The 15,057-nt window shown below is 44.7% G+C and overlaps 1 protein-coding gene across 1 annotated transcript in view; it reads left to right on the top strand.

The window, feature by feature from the left end:
• The window catches only part of GALNTL6 (polypeptide N-acetylgalactosaminyltransferase like 6), a 1,235,246-nt gene that overhangs the window by 1,016,516 nt on the left and 203,673 nt on the right, over nucleotides 1–15,057 (top strand). The window lies entirely within an intron of this gene.

Below are 15,057 nucleotides of genomic sequence, written 5' to 3'. Positions count from 1 at the left end.
AGGTAAAATCAGGACTCAAATCCACGCCTTCATTCATTCATTCAGATTTCGAATCTTAGGTTTAATCAATAATCTCATAGGACTCAAATGAATACTTTCTTTAATTCATTCAGACTTTGAATACTAGGGATAATCAATAATTTTATTTTCCTCTCCTTTGAAGAGAAACTTAGGCACCCATTAAGTGAAGTGTTGTAACCGAGTGAGTTGGAAGGAAAGTGCCACACTCTGAGTTCCAACTGAGAGTCATTTATTGCCAGCGACTGAGAGTCAGCTCACGCTCAAAAACCTCTGGGCCCAAAGAAGGGGCTTGATTTCCTTTTATACCTTGTTTAGGTTAGGGGAGGGGGAATCTAGCTGATGCAAAATTTTACAGAAGCAGAAGGAGCAGGTTAAAGAAAGTGGCTGGTAACCAGGAGGCAGGAGGCTCCCATAGTTGCTGGTTACCAAGGGTATTTCCATACAGTCATCAAGGGAGGTAGCAGGGGGGACTTTCTACACAATCAATCACCAAGGAGTGTATGGTATTCACAATAGTAGGTAGACTCCCAAGCAGGATGTAGTTACAACGGTTACAAGGTAATGGGTACAGCTGTGACCCAGCTGTGGACCTGAAGGAGAAATGGTGGGGAAGGGAGAGGCTAAGATGTTTATCAGGCTCACATGTAAGATGGAGTCTGTTAGGCTGTCACAAAGTAGTTTTTCCAATTAATGTTTTATAGTGAGTTCGTAATAAGAGTAGGAAAGGAAACAGATTGCCTTGTTCCCCATACTATTTTCTTATCATTAGACCAAACTGGAGCTGATAGGTTGAAAATGTCAGCTTTCAGTTACTAATGAAGGGAAATGCCAACAATGCCAGCTTCTGGTCTGTTTATAACAAGATCTAATTCAATATTTGACAACTGCAAAAGGACAAAATGTTTAGGGAAAAGACTGTCAAACTTTTAAGTGGTGTCCTAATCTACAGAAGGTGACAATAAAGGAGAAGAAATGGGCTCAAGTGTTTAAAAAGCTAATCAAAATATTGAAGAAAATCAATCCCCTTTGAAAGCCCAGAATAAACACTCACTGAAGATTTTTTAAATGTAAAGTAAAACAGTATAACATGGGCAGAGATGTTCCAAAGCCCCATTCTAAATTACCCATCTCTCCTTTTGAAGCCCCCTCACCTTGGCTCTGGAGACCCTTGGCTGTCCTGAGCTCCCGATCTCCAGGAAAATCACATCTGACAAAGAAGTTCTCCACAGGGGGTGGCAACAATCTCTTTTCCCTTGTCAGGATCAGAAATGACTATTCCTTTCCTCCCTCTCCCTGTGGGTGTGATCTTTACCTCAACAAGATGTTCCCTATGACTTTCTCCTTCCTTTAACACTTAAAATGATATTAACAAAATCAATGCCTAAATTAGCAATCCCGGTAATTATTCCACTGTACCTTCTTGCTCTTCTTTAGTTTGTCTTGGTCTCTTGAGATCTCTGGGTTCCTGGGATAGCGTGGGCTTTCAGACCTCCACTTTCTGGTTCCTGACCATGTGTCTGGACTCTTGAACCACTTTTTTTCTGCTGCGACTTCCTGTAAGGGCCAGTCCATCATAGGCAGCCTGGTAGGTTACATGCACTATTTTGAAAGTTGATGAGATCTGTTCTTCCATTCTGAAAGAGGTGTTCACTCTTGCATGCCAGCCACTCAGGACCATGGTCTCTGTGGACCTCCAGAATACACTGCTCTTCTCCACCTAAACCTTACCGTGACTTTTGTTCTAACTATTCTCTGTTTCTTTGGTAACATCGCCTCTTGAACTTTGGACTTTTGATCTCATTCTTGGTCTTGCTTTACTGCTGCCGGGTTAGATAGCTCCTCCGTGATCAGGTGGGGGCTTGAATTCTTCATGCCAATCACCCCTAGACCTCCAGTACCACCCAATAGTGATAGATAAAACTGCATCACCTAAGACATAGCAGTGGCTGCCTATGTGTTGAACTGTGAGGTTCATGAATGGATTGTGGACTGTTTTTTCTTGTAGGGTTTTTTTTGTTCTTGTTCATTCATCTGTTATATCAACCATTATCCACTTTATTCTGCTTCTCAGACTGGTGTCCTGAGTCTGTCTGTGTGTCTAATGTGTGAAGGCAAGTTGCTCTGTCCCTTCCCTACCCTTGACATGTGACTTGACTTCATCTCATTTATTCCTTATCTGGGCATTTTCCTGGTTCTGTCCTCTAGCTTTCCTCTTTCTGACTCCCCAGTCTTTTCTTTTCTTTTTGAGATGGAGTTTCACTCTTGTTGCCCAGGCCGGAGTTAAATAGCGCAATCTCAGCTCACTGCAACCTCCATCTCCCAGGTTCAATTCTCCTGCCTCAGTCTCCTGAGTAGCTGGGATTACAGGCATGCACCACCACACCCAGCTAATTTTATATTCTTAATAGAGACGGGGTTTCTTCATGTTGGTCAGGCTGGTCTCAAACTTCTGACCTCAAGTGATTCACCTGCCTCAGCCTCCCAAAGTGCTGGGATTACAGGCGTGAGCCACTTTACCCAGCCCAGTCTTCTGTAACTGAACCTTGCTGGCATTTAGCTAAGCGAGAAACTTCCATGCACCTGTGGAAATACTGTCACACAGCCCCCTTCCCAGCACCTGAAGTTGAGCAATATTGACTCTGCCCCAATAATATGATAACAGAGCATGGCGGAATTTAACAGAACGTTCTGCTATTCGCCTAATCTTCCTCTTCCCTCCCTGCAGACAGGGATATACACCTGAGGCCTACATATTAGCTTTATTTCACTTCTTTTTCTCACCTGAAGCTTTCTTGCTAAAATATCACCTCTAGCTCCACTCTCCTCTTTGCTTTCCTTCTCAATTCAAAAATCCTTCTTTTTTTATAATCATTTCAACATCAGTATTAGAATGTAAACTCCATGAGGGCAGGGAGCGCTGTTTTCTTCCATGCAGTCAGTGCCGCATCACTAGCACCTAGTCCCTGTGCATCAAAGACACTCAACAATATTTATGGAATGAATGAAATAAATTTAAGATTGGAAGAAGAAGTGGTCAGACAAGGCTGTGTGTCTTTGAAAATGAGATGACAGTTTTTCAGAAAAGGATGCTAGCTACAGAAAATGTTGTGGCAGGACTGAGCACAGCTATTTGTAGGGTGTCACCCACAGAGCAGTCTAAATAGAGCATAAATTCTCATAGGGGAGTGGTAGAAAGTAAAGGAGAAAAGAAATGAGGAAGACAATAGAAGGCATTTATCTGGTATGTAGAAGGAAGATGATAAAGAAATGTTTTAGAAAAAATAGAATGCCTTCCTGAAGTCCTTTACACTATGAATGACAATTAAAATCATTTTTAAAACCACAACCTAGTAGATAACAGCATCTTTAACAAGGCAGCCAGGTCATGATACTGATCTTCAGTTCTGTCCTTTTCTAACAAACACCAAGGTGCTATAAGCATCTTGTGCTGTCTAGATTCTAGACACCAACTAGAGCCCAAGCTGGTGGGGGCAATGGACTTCAGGAGAGTTGACCAAAGATCCATGCTGGAGAGCAAGGTGGGAAAGGGCCAGTGGGCTTGATGACGAGTATAATCTCAGAACTTATAGAGAAAGACTATAGTCTTTGAACGGGAAGGCATAACAATCCTGAACAATGTGATAGATCTGAAGTCTAGCAAAGAAAACTAAGCCTAAGTGTGGTGTGCTGCTGAAGCCTTCAGTATTTATATTTGAAGAAATGATGAAAACTAGAATCTGTGTCCATGAGTTAGCAAGGAGTCTCTAGTTCTGAATTATTACTCTGCCACAGAGAAAGAACAGAGTTGGCCACCAGGGCTATCGGTCAGAACTTGACTTCCATGGTATAGTGTGTGTGTGTGTCTTTGTGTGTGTGTGTGTACACATATATGTAATAATAATACATTGGTATCAGGTTATTTATATGTATTTATAGGTATATGTCAGTATATATATTACATTACGTGTGTTTGTGAATGTGTCTCTGTGTGATAAATTTTGCTTGTAAATTGCTTCAAATGATTTTTTTAAGAAAATGTACACATATGACTAACAGGAGTGAGAAAGAAACACAATCTGGCTTTGACTGTGTACTGATGTCTTCTTGCGGGGCTTTGTTCAAGGTCTCTCGTGGAAGTAGTTGAGATTGTGCTCAGAGGTAGAGTCAGGTATAGGACCGAAAGAAGGCTTCAGAAATGAGAGAATTCCCTATCTCAATCTGCTTACAGAATCAGAGCAAAAAAATTTTAAAAATAAAATAGTAATGCACATACTCCCCTGATGTAAATAGAGATGAGTGACACAGAAAAGTAGCAGACTGTCATGAGCTTATGTGTGACAGAAGTCAGTAGTCCCCTATTGTTTGCTGCTCAGATTATTTATTTGGATCTAGGCTCAGTATCTACAGTGAGGCTACATCCACTTGGTTTTGCCAAGATCATCACTCCCTCCTTCAACAAAATAATCAAGTGATGACTAGGATGCCAAATTATACAGACAATATTTTCTTTCTATTTTTCTTTCTTTCTTCTTTCTTCTTCTCTTCCTTTTTCTTTCTTTTTCTTTTCTGATCTAATACTTCTTGGGATGGATCCATCTAGAAATACATTTAAGAGAAAGAAATGTCTGTTTTGTGTCCTGGAGTGCCAATAAAAATGGGACAAAATGAACCCTTGCGTGAGGGAGGGAGGCAGAGTATATGGCATAATTCAGTGGAAAGGCTTCGGCCAGGCCATCAGTCAGGAAGGAAAGGCTCTTGCTGACTGGGCACTGCAGGCGGCAGCTTCTGATTCAAAGTGACTTCGAGGGCACCTTCCCGCTCCAGCCTTCTTCACTAATGGAGCTTGGTGGCAACATGAGGATGTTTGCCATTTTGCTGTCTTCCTCTGGGATGTTAGCTTGTTTTTCTATCAGTGGGAACTAGGTTGGAAGCCCAAGACTCTGCTCAGATCCTGCCTCTGGGATTGAGCTGAGACAGGGCAGGAGAGCAGGAGCTTAGGGTCTTCCAGCCTGCACTGGATTGCTCGGAAAACTCATCCCAGGCCTTCCAGAAGTGGTACACAAAGGGAGAACTTGAGTAACGTGGTGGATAAGGTAAAAGTATACAATGAGAGAAAGAATGATTACATCATAAGCCACAAAAGCAGAAAGCAGGTTTGAATGCCATGTAGGAGGAGGGAAACTGCCGGGAAAGCTGAGCAAAGCTGAGACAACTGGAATCCGCACATACAGAAGCCAGCATGGGATCAGGCCGTATTTCCCTCCTCCCCACATGTATCCCCAGCCATCCCACCGATTTAAAGTTAGTGAAGAATACACGCTGCCTACATATTTTCCATCGCTTAACACTGCTCCAAGAATTTACTTTTCAGTTTTAGGTAGGAATAGAAACCATCTCATAGACGATAATTGTAGCATATGGAGCAGATTTCAAACATACAGTTGTAATGCAAGTGGGCATGAATGTAACTTTCTTTATCTCCAGCAGAGCCCTGGAGTCCTGCTTCCCCCGTGAGCAGCAGGCTGGCTCCTAACACATTCAGGTCCAGGACAAGGGTGCACATGAAGGCGCAGGTGGCATATGGCTAAGTATTTGGAAGTTTATAAACTGAGCTAGCAAACTACTGCATTCTGTTCTGTCTTCCTTCCTTGATCAATATACCTCCAAAACAACCAGAGAGCAGGGATGCATGCAGAATTGCTCCTTAGCATCCATTCAGCTGTCGCAGCACCTGTGGGCAGGCAGGACAGCAGCCCACAGCCCATACCTTCCCTTCCGGCTTGTTCTGTGCTTCCATGGCCCATGGGAACATGCTATACAGGTGGACGCATCCAATTCCTTCTTCAAAAATAGCCAACCTTTGTCCAAGCCCCAGCCCTAAGAGTATAAATCCCAAACTACAGGAAAGCAGCCCATGGAAAAAGAATCAAACAATGGAATGACGCAGGCCTTTGAGGCAGGCTCAGAATCCTTTGTGCGGGGAATAATGGAGTCTGGAAAACGCAGTTCACAAGAGGTGCGCAGCCTGTGGGGGTGGGAGGAACGGGATGTGCCTTTAGCTTCCAGTCTATCCATCCCATGGGGAGAGGAACATCCAAAGGAGACCAGAACACGGCCGTCTTTCCTGAATCTCAGATCGCTGGACAGCAGGGAGCCCCTGATCTCACCAAGTAAACGTGTATTTCTTCTGATCCAGAACTTGGTCTCTTATGGATAAATTCTCAGTAAATTCCCAGTTCGAACTCAGTCCGTTCAAAAGTCTAACTCCATGCCAGGATTGTTTTCCTTTCCAAACTGCTCTGCTCAACTTTCCTCCATTCTCCTCCAGTCTCCAGATGGCATCTTGATGGTGGGGCAAGTCACGACGGGGGCAGGTGTCCTCTGACACTTTATCCTTCTCAGCTAGCCTCGGCGGGATTCAGAAGGGGTTCAGCAGACCTTTCAAAAGAGGCTTTGTCCTCACTGGATAACGTGTCCCAGCCATCACGTCTTCACCTGCCCTCTTGCATGGTAGGGTTCCTCTCCCCCGACTCAGCTCTACCTAAGTTCTAAGTTCTGGCTAAGGACTAGTCCGAGAGGCCCAGCCGCGGCTCTTACTGAGCCCTGGCTTTGGCTTGTTCAGCCCCAAATCTCAGAGATGAGTCCCTTCAACCTGCTTCATAGTGCGGGTCCTCTAGCATTCAACTCTCTTCTGCTCCCCTCCCTCCAACAGGCAAGATTCCACCCGTTGCAGGTTATGGAGAACCAGGATGTCCTATCTATCTAAGGCTCTGTCTGCCTAACCCCTCCCATGCCACCATTCTACTGTAATGAGCTTCCTCATGTCGGCATAGAGCGTGTTACTTGGAGGTATCCACAAACCACGAATTCTAGGCAGGAAGTAGGGAGAATCCCTCTATGTTCTGGAATCCTAAAACTGATCTGGAGTCTTTGTCTCCCTACCACATTCCACCCTCCAGGACCCATGAGAACTGGGCCAAAACCTCCCAATTTTGACTTTTGGAACCAATACCTCATGTTCCCTCTTTCAACAAATCATCGTTCTTGCAAATAAAAGCTCTGTTTCTTTGATACTTCAATAAAAATTCAATGGATGAACTGAACAATGGAAGGATCCAGGCTAAAGCCCACGCTGGCAATCTGGAGGAGAAAGCCAAGGTGAAAGCCAAGCTGAGCAGTGACTTTCTTATTCTTGGTGATGCATTGCCTTCCTCTAAACCAAAAGAAGCCTGCACTCCCATGGGCCGAAAGCCAAATACGACAAGAAAAACAAAGAAGAAAAATTTTATCAATAATAATTTCCTGTAAAAAATATTATCTCACTGTATAAGTTTTTTTTTTCCACTGCATTCTTTAAACAGTAGAGCAAGGAACAAAAAATAAGTAGCCTTCTGCTTGCACTTTAGACATTGAAGAAAGAGAGTAAACACAATTCTGCTTAGGAGGAAAATACACTGGACCGGGCGTGATGGCTCAAGCTCGTAATCCCAGAACTTTGGGAGGCCGAGGCAGGCCCATCGCCTCGGGTCAGGAGTTTGAGATCAGTCTGGCCAACATGGTAAAACCCCATCTCTACTAGAAATACAAAAATTAGCCAGACATGGTGGCAAGGCGCCTGTAATCCCAGCTACTTGGGAGGCTGAGGCGGGAGAATTGCTTGAACCTGGGAAGCAGAGGTTGCTGTGAGCCGAGGTCACGTCATTGTACTCCAGCCTGGGTGACATAGCAAGACTCCGTCTCGAACATTAAAATAAAAAAAAATACACTGAAGTGCTCCAACCCTGACTAAACCCTCCTTATTTTGTCAATTGCTTTCCCTGCACCCCATGCCCCACAGGGAGAAAAACTTGCTTGTCATCTTATGTCTCCCCTCACTCAGAGGCCACAGTCAGCCCTGCTGTCAGGGAAGGACTATTTCCACCAAGGTCTTCCACATCCTGTAAGCCTACCAGTCTTTCTTCAAACGTGTGATCTGATCACCATCATGTGTTAAATTAGCACGAACAAAGAGAAGAAACAGAATAAACCAACAGAATCTAGAAGAAACAAAGACACTTATTTTAAATAATCAAATTATCCTCCTCCACCATCTACAACAGTTTCTGTGTGGAAAGAAAACAAGCACAATCCTCATGGATTTAAAATATGATGAATAAAAGAAAAAATTCAATGCACATACCGAATAAAAAAGGACTGGGCTAAAGCCCACACTGGCAATCTAGAGGAGAAAGTCAAGGAAATCCCTCAGGCTATAAAGCAAAAAGATGGAACCAAAATCTGGGCTATTTTCTTATGGCTTCCACGACAAAGTACCACACACTGAGAGGCTTGAAGTAAGTGAAACTTGTCTCACAGTTCTGGAGGCCAAGAAGTCCTAAGTCAAGGTGTCAGCAGAGCCGTGCTCCCCCTGAAACACTGGGCAAAGATCTGTTCCAAGCCTCTCTGAGCTTCTCCAAGCCGCATTCATTCCTCGGCTTGTGGAAGCATCACTCTGGTGTATTCCCGTGTCTTCACATCCTCTTCCCTCTGTATGTGGATGAGACGCAGCCTGAGAGAGAAGAGTTACAAGACAGGACAACGGTGTGCAAGACATCTGCCATCCACCTACATGTACTCTTAGGAGGGCAAAGCGAGAGCCGGAGTTCAGATCCACGAGGATGTCAGCAGAGAGCGTGTCTGCCTGCTCCTGGCTGGAACTTCACGCAGTGACGCCTCATAGTAGCTACTGAGTATTTGTTGGATGAAGGAATGAGTTTGGAGTCAGGATTTGTAGGGATACTCTGTGCTCGGTCTTTCTACCCATCCTTCAGCAGCTCATTGCTTCAGGTTCTGGAATCTGGTATCCATGTTTGAGCAGCACAATGAAAGAAGAAGGTAAAATATTTACTAGAAAGTAAATGGGGATGCAGGGCCTGGGATCTATAGTAGGGAGATTCCTCTTGCCTCTAGAAAGAGAAAATACAGCAAAGAACTTCAAGTGCTTATTTACACACAAGTGAATAATATAAATTGGAAGTATTTATTCACCATAATTGAACATTTTGCAATGCACTGTCTTGTATGAAAACAAAACGCAGTGGACAGAGCCTTTAAGTAATAGATTTCTGACTTTCTGTATTCCTAACCTTTGCTTCTTGGTATCTGAAAGTTTAATTAGGCACATCCTGCAAACTACTTCTTGGCTCCTGAGACATAAAATTCACCTTGGTCTGATGAATACTTTCTTCCAGTTTTATTGGTGAAATTCCCTAGAAGAGATATGGATAATTTTAAAAGCCTGCGAAACAAAATCAAAGGAAATCTAACTCCACAAAGAATGCTGAGTCTAAAAAGTAAACTATAATTCTGGAAGACTGAAATAACCCTTTGAAAGACAATATCTCGATAAGTATACATATATCTAAAACTTCAATACAAATAAATTCCACTGAAAGACCATTTTTCTTATCTGAGGTCACACCAAAGCCCAAATAATCTTATCTTAACTAACGTAATATGGTAAATTTAAAGTAGCAAGTAAAAATTTATTAAGACAAATTCACATAGTAAAATAGATAAAGAAAATTTTTCCTAAAGACTTTCCTTTGTTTTACGCTTTTGACACGCCAGAGATAAGGGAATTCTTATATGTAACCAGGGCCAAACTTTCCTATTTGAAAAAATATATGCGAATGGCTGATAGTAAAAAGATGACCAATAGATCAAATCTTTATAAAGGGTCTATTTTTAAATTCAGAAATATTGTAGAAATCTAGGCCAGAATGGGACTGGTATTGCTTGTGATACTGACGTGAGCCTAAGATATTAAAACGGTCGTTTACTCCAACTTTTGTTTGTGTTATACTGCCACCTGCTGGTAAAAAGATAAATCGTTTTTAAAAGAAAGCATGGACAAAAGGTCAAAATCTTTGTTTTCGCAAAGGAGGTTTTGAGTCCTAAATTAAAGGTAATGTACACAGGGAATCAAGAGGAATAACACCCAGGCAGGACACTCAATGTGTCCCAAGTTGAGAGGTATGAAATACACCCTGACTGTAAGGTCACCAAGCAGCCACAATGTGGCATTATTTATAGGTGAATAGATTGATTGATGAAATCTTCGTGGTCTCTTCTCTAACAGAGCTCCTTTGAAGGTAGTGCAGTGTCACTCTCCATTATGTAAGATGTGGGGACCAGAGAAAAAGAGAGCTCAGAGATTCTCAAGGGTAGGTTAGGAAGGTATGTGGAGATAAATGACTGGGGCCTAAAGTAGATATGAACAGAAAACAAGATTCAGGATCAGGCAGGCGCGGTGGCTAATGCCTGTAATCCCAGCACTTTGGGAGGCTGGGGTGAGTGGATCACTTGAGGTCAGGAGCTCGAGTGCAGCCCGACCAACATGAGGAAACCCTGTCTCTACTAAAATACAAAAGTTAGCAGGGCATGGTGTTGTGTGCCTGTAGTCTCACCTACTTGGGAGGCTGGGGCAGGAGAAAAGCTTGAACCCAGGAGGCGGAGGTTGCGGTTGCAGTGAGCTGAGATGACACCACTCCACTCCCTCAAAAAGAAGGAAAGAAAGAGAAAGAGATAAAGAAAGTGGGGGGAGGAAGGGAGGAAGGGAGGGAGGGAGGAAGGGAGGGAGGAAAGAGGGAAAGATTCAGAATCAAAAGAAAAGTAAAAAGTGCTTATTTATTCACCATGCATATATAATGGATGCTGGCTGTGCAGTCTTGGAGGCTGCAGATAATGCAGAGGGGCCTAGAACCCAAGCACGGTAATAGACGAGGAAAGCTTTGTCTCTGTTCTGAGTGGAGATGCGGATGAGACATAAACAAACGCCCAAAGCACATGGGGATTCATGGAGTAAACGCAGATGCTGTGCAAACTGCTCCCAGTTGATCTGCCCAAAGGGACTAGGTGAGAAAAAAATTGGAGAGGGGGGCAGGAAAGGCCTCGGTGAGCTGAGATTTGGACTACACCTTGAAAGATCAGCACAAATAAAGGTAGTGGAGACGGGGAAGGAAAGAACAAATGAGTTCCAGCCAAAGAAATCCGCAAAAGTACCATGGGGGCAAAGCACAGGGTTGGCCACTGACCGGAACCGGGACTGAATGTGGCGTCTGGCTGCATCTGAAGGGCCTTGCTATGACCTTAGTGTTTGTATCCCTGCGAAATTCCCACATCAAAGCCTAAAGCCCCAACATGATGTGATTTGGAGGCAGGGCCGTTAGCAGGTAATTAAGTCATGAAGGTAGTGCTCTCAGGAATGGGTTTCGTGCCCTTCTTGAGGGAATGAATTAGTGTCCTTACTGAGATAGCGTACCTTCTCTCTTCACCATGTGAAGACCGAACAAGGCCTCTGCAGCCTGCAACCCCAACCCAGGGCTCTCCCCAGAACCTGACCGTGCTGGCACCCTGATCTCAGACATCCAGCCTCCAGAACTGTAAGAACTGAATGTCTATTTCGTGCAAGTCACCAGCTCTATAGTACTTTGCTAGAGCAGCCTGAACTAAGAGAAGCCTTGAGCCCCGCGTTTTCGTCTGAGTCAGGGGAGCCATCACAGCTTTTGGCAAGGATAAAGCCCTGAGTGGCCACTGGATTTGTCATCTTGAGGAAATGGCTTTACTTCTCTGGACCTTGGGCTCCTCGGTAAAACACAATTAAGTTGCAGAACCAAGATTCGCTTCTTGATCTGTCTATACTCCACTCTCCGCCACAGCAAACATGCTAACATCTGCATGTCTCAGATGCTGTGTGGGGATGGTGGGAAGTTAATTACTTACTCCCAGATAGTCAGCAAAGCTGAACTGGGATTTCAGAGATAGAATGTACGCGGTTTCACCAATTCGCATTCAATGTGTTAGTAGCATGCTAAAATCTTTTAAATTAGACCATCCTAATGCTTTTGGAGACTCTAAAGGTCTTTCTCATTTAATACCTGTTATTATCTCTACCAGGAAGAAACCTGAATTTAATGATCTGTGTCTGTAATAGTTTAAATGATCATCATTCTCCTTCTAAGCTGCAAAGACGTGTGACGAGGCAGGCTCAAAAATTTCTCTCCAAAGAGTTTCCCTTTGCAGAGCAGAACTGCCCTTGGGCCAGGCCCCATGAGGCTGGCTTCCTCCATGGTGGGTAAGTCACCCCAGGAGCAGACAGCCTGAGGAACAAGGGGCTTGGTGGACTCACACAGCCCAGTGCCAGAAAGGTGAGGGCCTCGCTCCTGGAACAGCTGGGTCTGTGTCTTGAACATCACCCGTACCCACTTCTGTCTCTTGTCTCTGCCTCCCTCTCTGTGTCTCTCTCTCCTATCTGAGTGGCTTCATCCTCCCAGGCCCTGGGTTGACACGAGACAGGTCAGAATCATGGCCACAGGTGGTGCTTGCCTCTCCATCTAACAGCTCTGGTGTCAGAAAGAAGAGGCGGTGATCCCACTAGCTCCAGCTAGAAAAATGAAGGGAAGACCTTCCTTGTGCAGGCCTAGGTCACTGCCACTCCCACCTCCATGGCTCTGGCCAGGCAGGAAGAACTGTGATTGGCAGCCCCACAGAACTATATGGGGTGTGGGTGTGGGAGTGTGTGTGTGCGTGCGTGAGTGTGGGTAGGGAGTTTTACCCACTAGAACATGGACGTTATTCTGGAATGACCCAATAATAAACATCCATTGCACCTGGCCACAAGACCAGACCGTAGCTGGGTATAATTGCATCCGGCTCATGTAAGTTCTTCAGTAAGCCAAACTTTTAAACTAAAGTGCCCAGTATTTTCTTTTCTCAGTAATTCTGGAAATCTTCTGTTGATCGTTTGTAGAAAAACTGCAGTTTAAGGGAGAAATGATAACCATTAATCATTCTGAAGATACTGCTATGAGAGGAGGCCAGAGAGCCCTTAAGTCAAAGAAAAACTGGGGAAGGCATCTTTTCTCATCATCCCAATAGCGCTCTCGACAGGGTGAAATAAGGTGACTGGAGTAGGTGACATCTGCCTACTGCACCCCACCATAGCGCCAGGAAGCCTCGTCTCCTGCCTTTTCTCCTCTGCTCTCCTCCTTTACAAAATCTTCGTTCCCTCACACTTGAGCTCCATAAAAATTATGAACAACGGCTGATTTGACCAAATACCTGTCATTTATAGTGAGTGTGACTTTAGGTTATCATCCTCTCCTGAAGTAAGTGGCTAACCCCCACGCTAATACCCCATTCTGCAGAATATTATTAAAAACAGCTTTTCCTGATATCTTAGAATTACAGTGAAAGCCTCAAAAATGATGTCAGTGGATACCAACAACTTCTTTCTACAGAGAGATGCTAAAGACTCAGGATAGAAGGGAGCAGTGAACTTCCCCAACCCCTCATTTACAAGAAAAGACTCCCAAGAACCCCTTGATGGGATTGAGGGAGGGCTGACAAGAGGAGAGGCATCTCACTCTCTGTTTGGAGCCTTCTGAGTTATAGAGAAGCGTGGACCACCCTGGGTTACCTCTGGACTGGAGAGTAAAAGAGACACCTAGAACCATGAGAGCCCCACACGGCCCAGGAATGTAGAAGGCCTAAGTGAAGACAGAAGGGGTCTGCCTGTTATGTGGAGCAGTGCAAAGGTGGGAGCATGGATGGCATTGCCCATAACAGCGAGGTAAGAATGGGCAATCAAGGGAGAAGCTGGTGGTTTGACCAATAGGTCAAGTGGGCAGAGCACCAAGCTTACAATTTCTCTGAAGGACTGTGCCCAAGAGAACTGCCTGCCAAGGAAAGGAAAGGATGGGCTGCCCTTCCAGCACGAGACTTGAGGGAGATGGAACCAAGAGATCAGCTGGCCGGGGAAGGCATCAATCATGTCAGGGTGGCCCCCGACAAATGCACACTTGGAGTGAGCCAGCGTCTGGGCACCTACCATGACAGAGGAAAGCCGGCAGCCAAGAGAGATCTAGAAAGAGCACCAGCTAATGAAATGGCCACTGCTTCCTTTCCTCCGCTGCCTCCTTCTCTGACCCTGGAGGAGCCTAAAGCGAAGCAGGGAGAAAAGGCAATATAGGGAGAATGACAAAGTAATGCTCTCTGTCTTCTTCACAGCTTCTTCTAGAACCATGAGTGAGACCTGTGTTGAGGGTGACAAAAAGAAAAGCTTTAAACTGGGGGGAAATGATAGTTTTGATTTGGATTGAATGAGATTTCTGTAATGCCTGAAGAAGAAACTGTTCTCCGTTGAATTCATCTATACCTAAGGTTCTAGAACCTGCTCAAGATGTCACCAAGAAGCAGGAAAGGATAAGCTGACCAAAAGAGTTGAAAGCAGTGGCAGGAGAGACATAAGGCAAGTTCCAGCTCGTGCCCCACCAAGGTCACACAGGTCAGTAAAGTGATGAGGCTGCATGGACACCTTCCATTATGCAAGGAAAGGCTTTCTCTTGATGAAGGAATTTTTTTTTTTTTTGAGATAGAGTTTCACTCTTGTTGCCCAGGCTGGAGTGTAATGGTGTGATCTCGGCTCACTGCAACCTCTGCCTCCTGGGTTTAAGCAAGTCTCCTGCCTCAGCCTCCTGAGTAGCTGGGATTACAGGTGCGCGCCATACACCCGGCTAATTTTTTGTATTTTTAGTAGAAACGGAGTTTCACCATGTTAGCCAGGCTGGTCTCGAACTCCTGACCTCAGGTGATCCGCTGACCTCGGCCTCCAAAGTGCTGAGATTACAGATACGAGCCACCGCGGCCAGCCCATGTGGAAAATGAAGTAAGTGAGCAAGAGGCAGAAGCACTGCTCACAAAAAGTGCGAACAATGACTTCCAACAACCTGGCACTAGAGAAATTCCAGCTGGGAACTGCTGGCACTTGACGTAGACCTCGCAGGAGGAGGAAGTTCTGGAAAGGTGGAGGAGGAAGTTGAAGCTATTCCAGGTATAGACAACATGAGCAGAGTCACAGAGACAGGTCCAGATGAGGATGAACGACCTAGTTTTAGCAGTCATGGCTCCATGGGGAGTTCTTGCCAGTGTTAAAACCAAAAATACAGTGTGGAGTCCACATATGATATGTTTAAATCTAATCTTAAAGATTTGGAT

The sequence above is a fragment of the Aotus nancymaae genome, unplaced genomic scaffold (assembly GCF_030222135.1).
Source record: "Aotus nancymaae isolate 86718 unplaced genomic scaffold, 86718_ANA_hifiasm-v0.15.2.pri h1tg000115l, whole genome shotgun sequence".
NCBI lineage: Eukaryota > Metazoa > Chordata > Mammalia > Primates > Aotidae > Aotus > Aotus nancymaae.
Note: the sequence above shows the minus strand (reverse complement) of the source record. Positions and strands in the feature narration are given on the sequence as shown.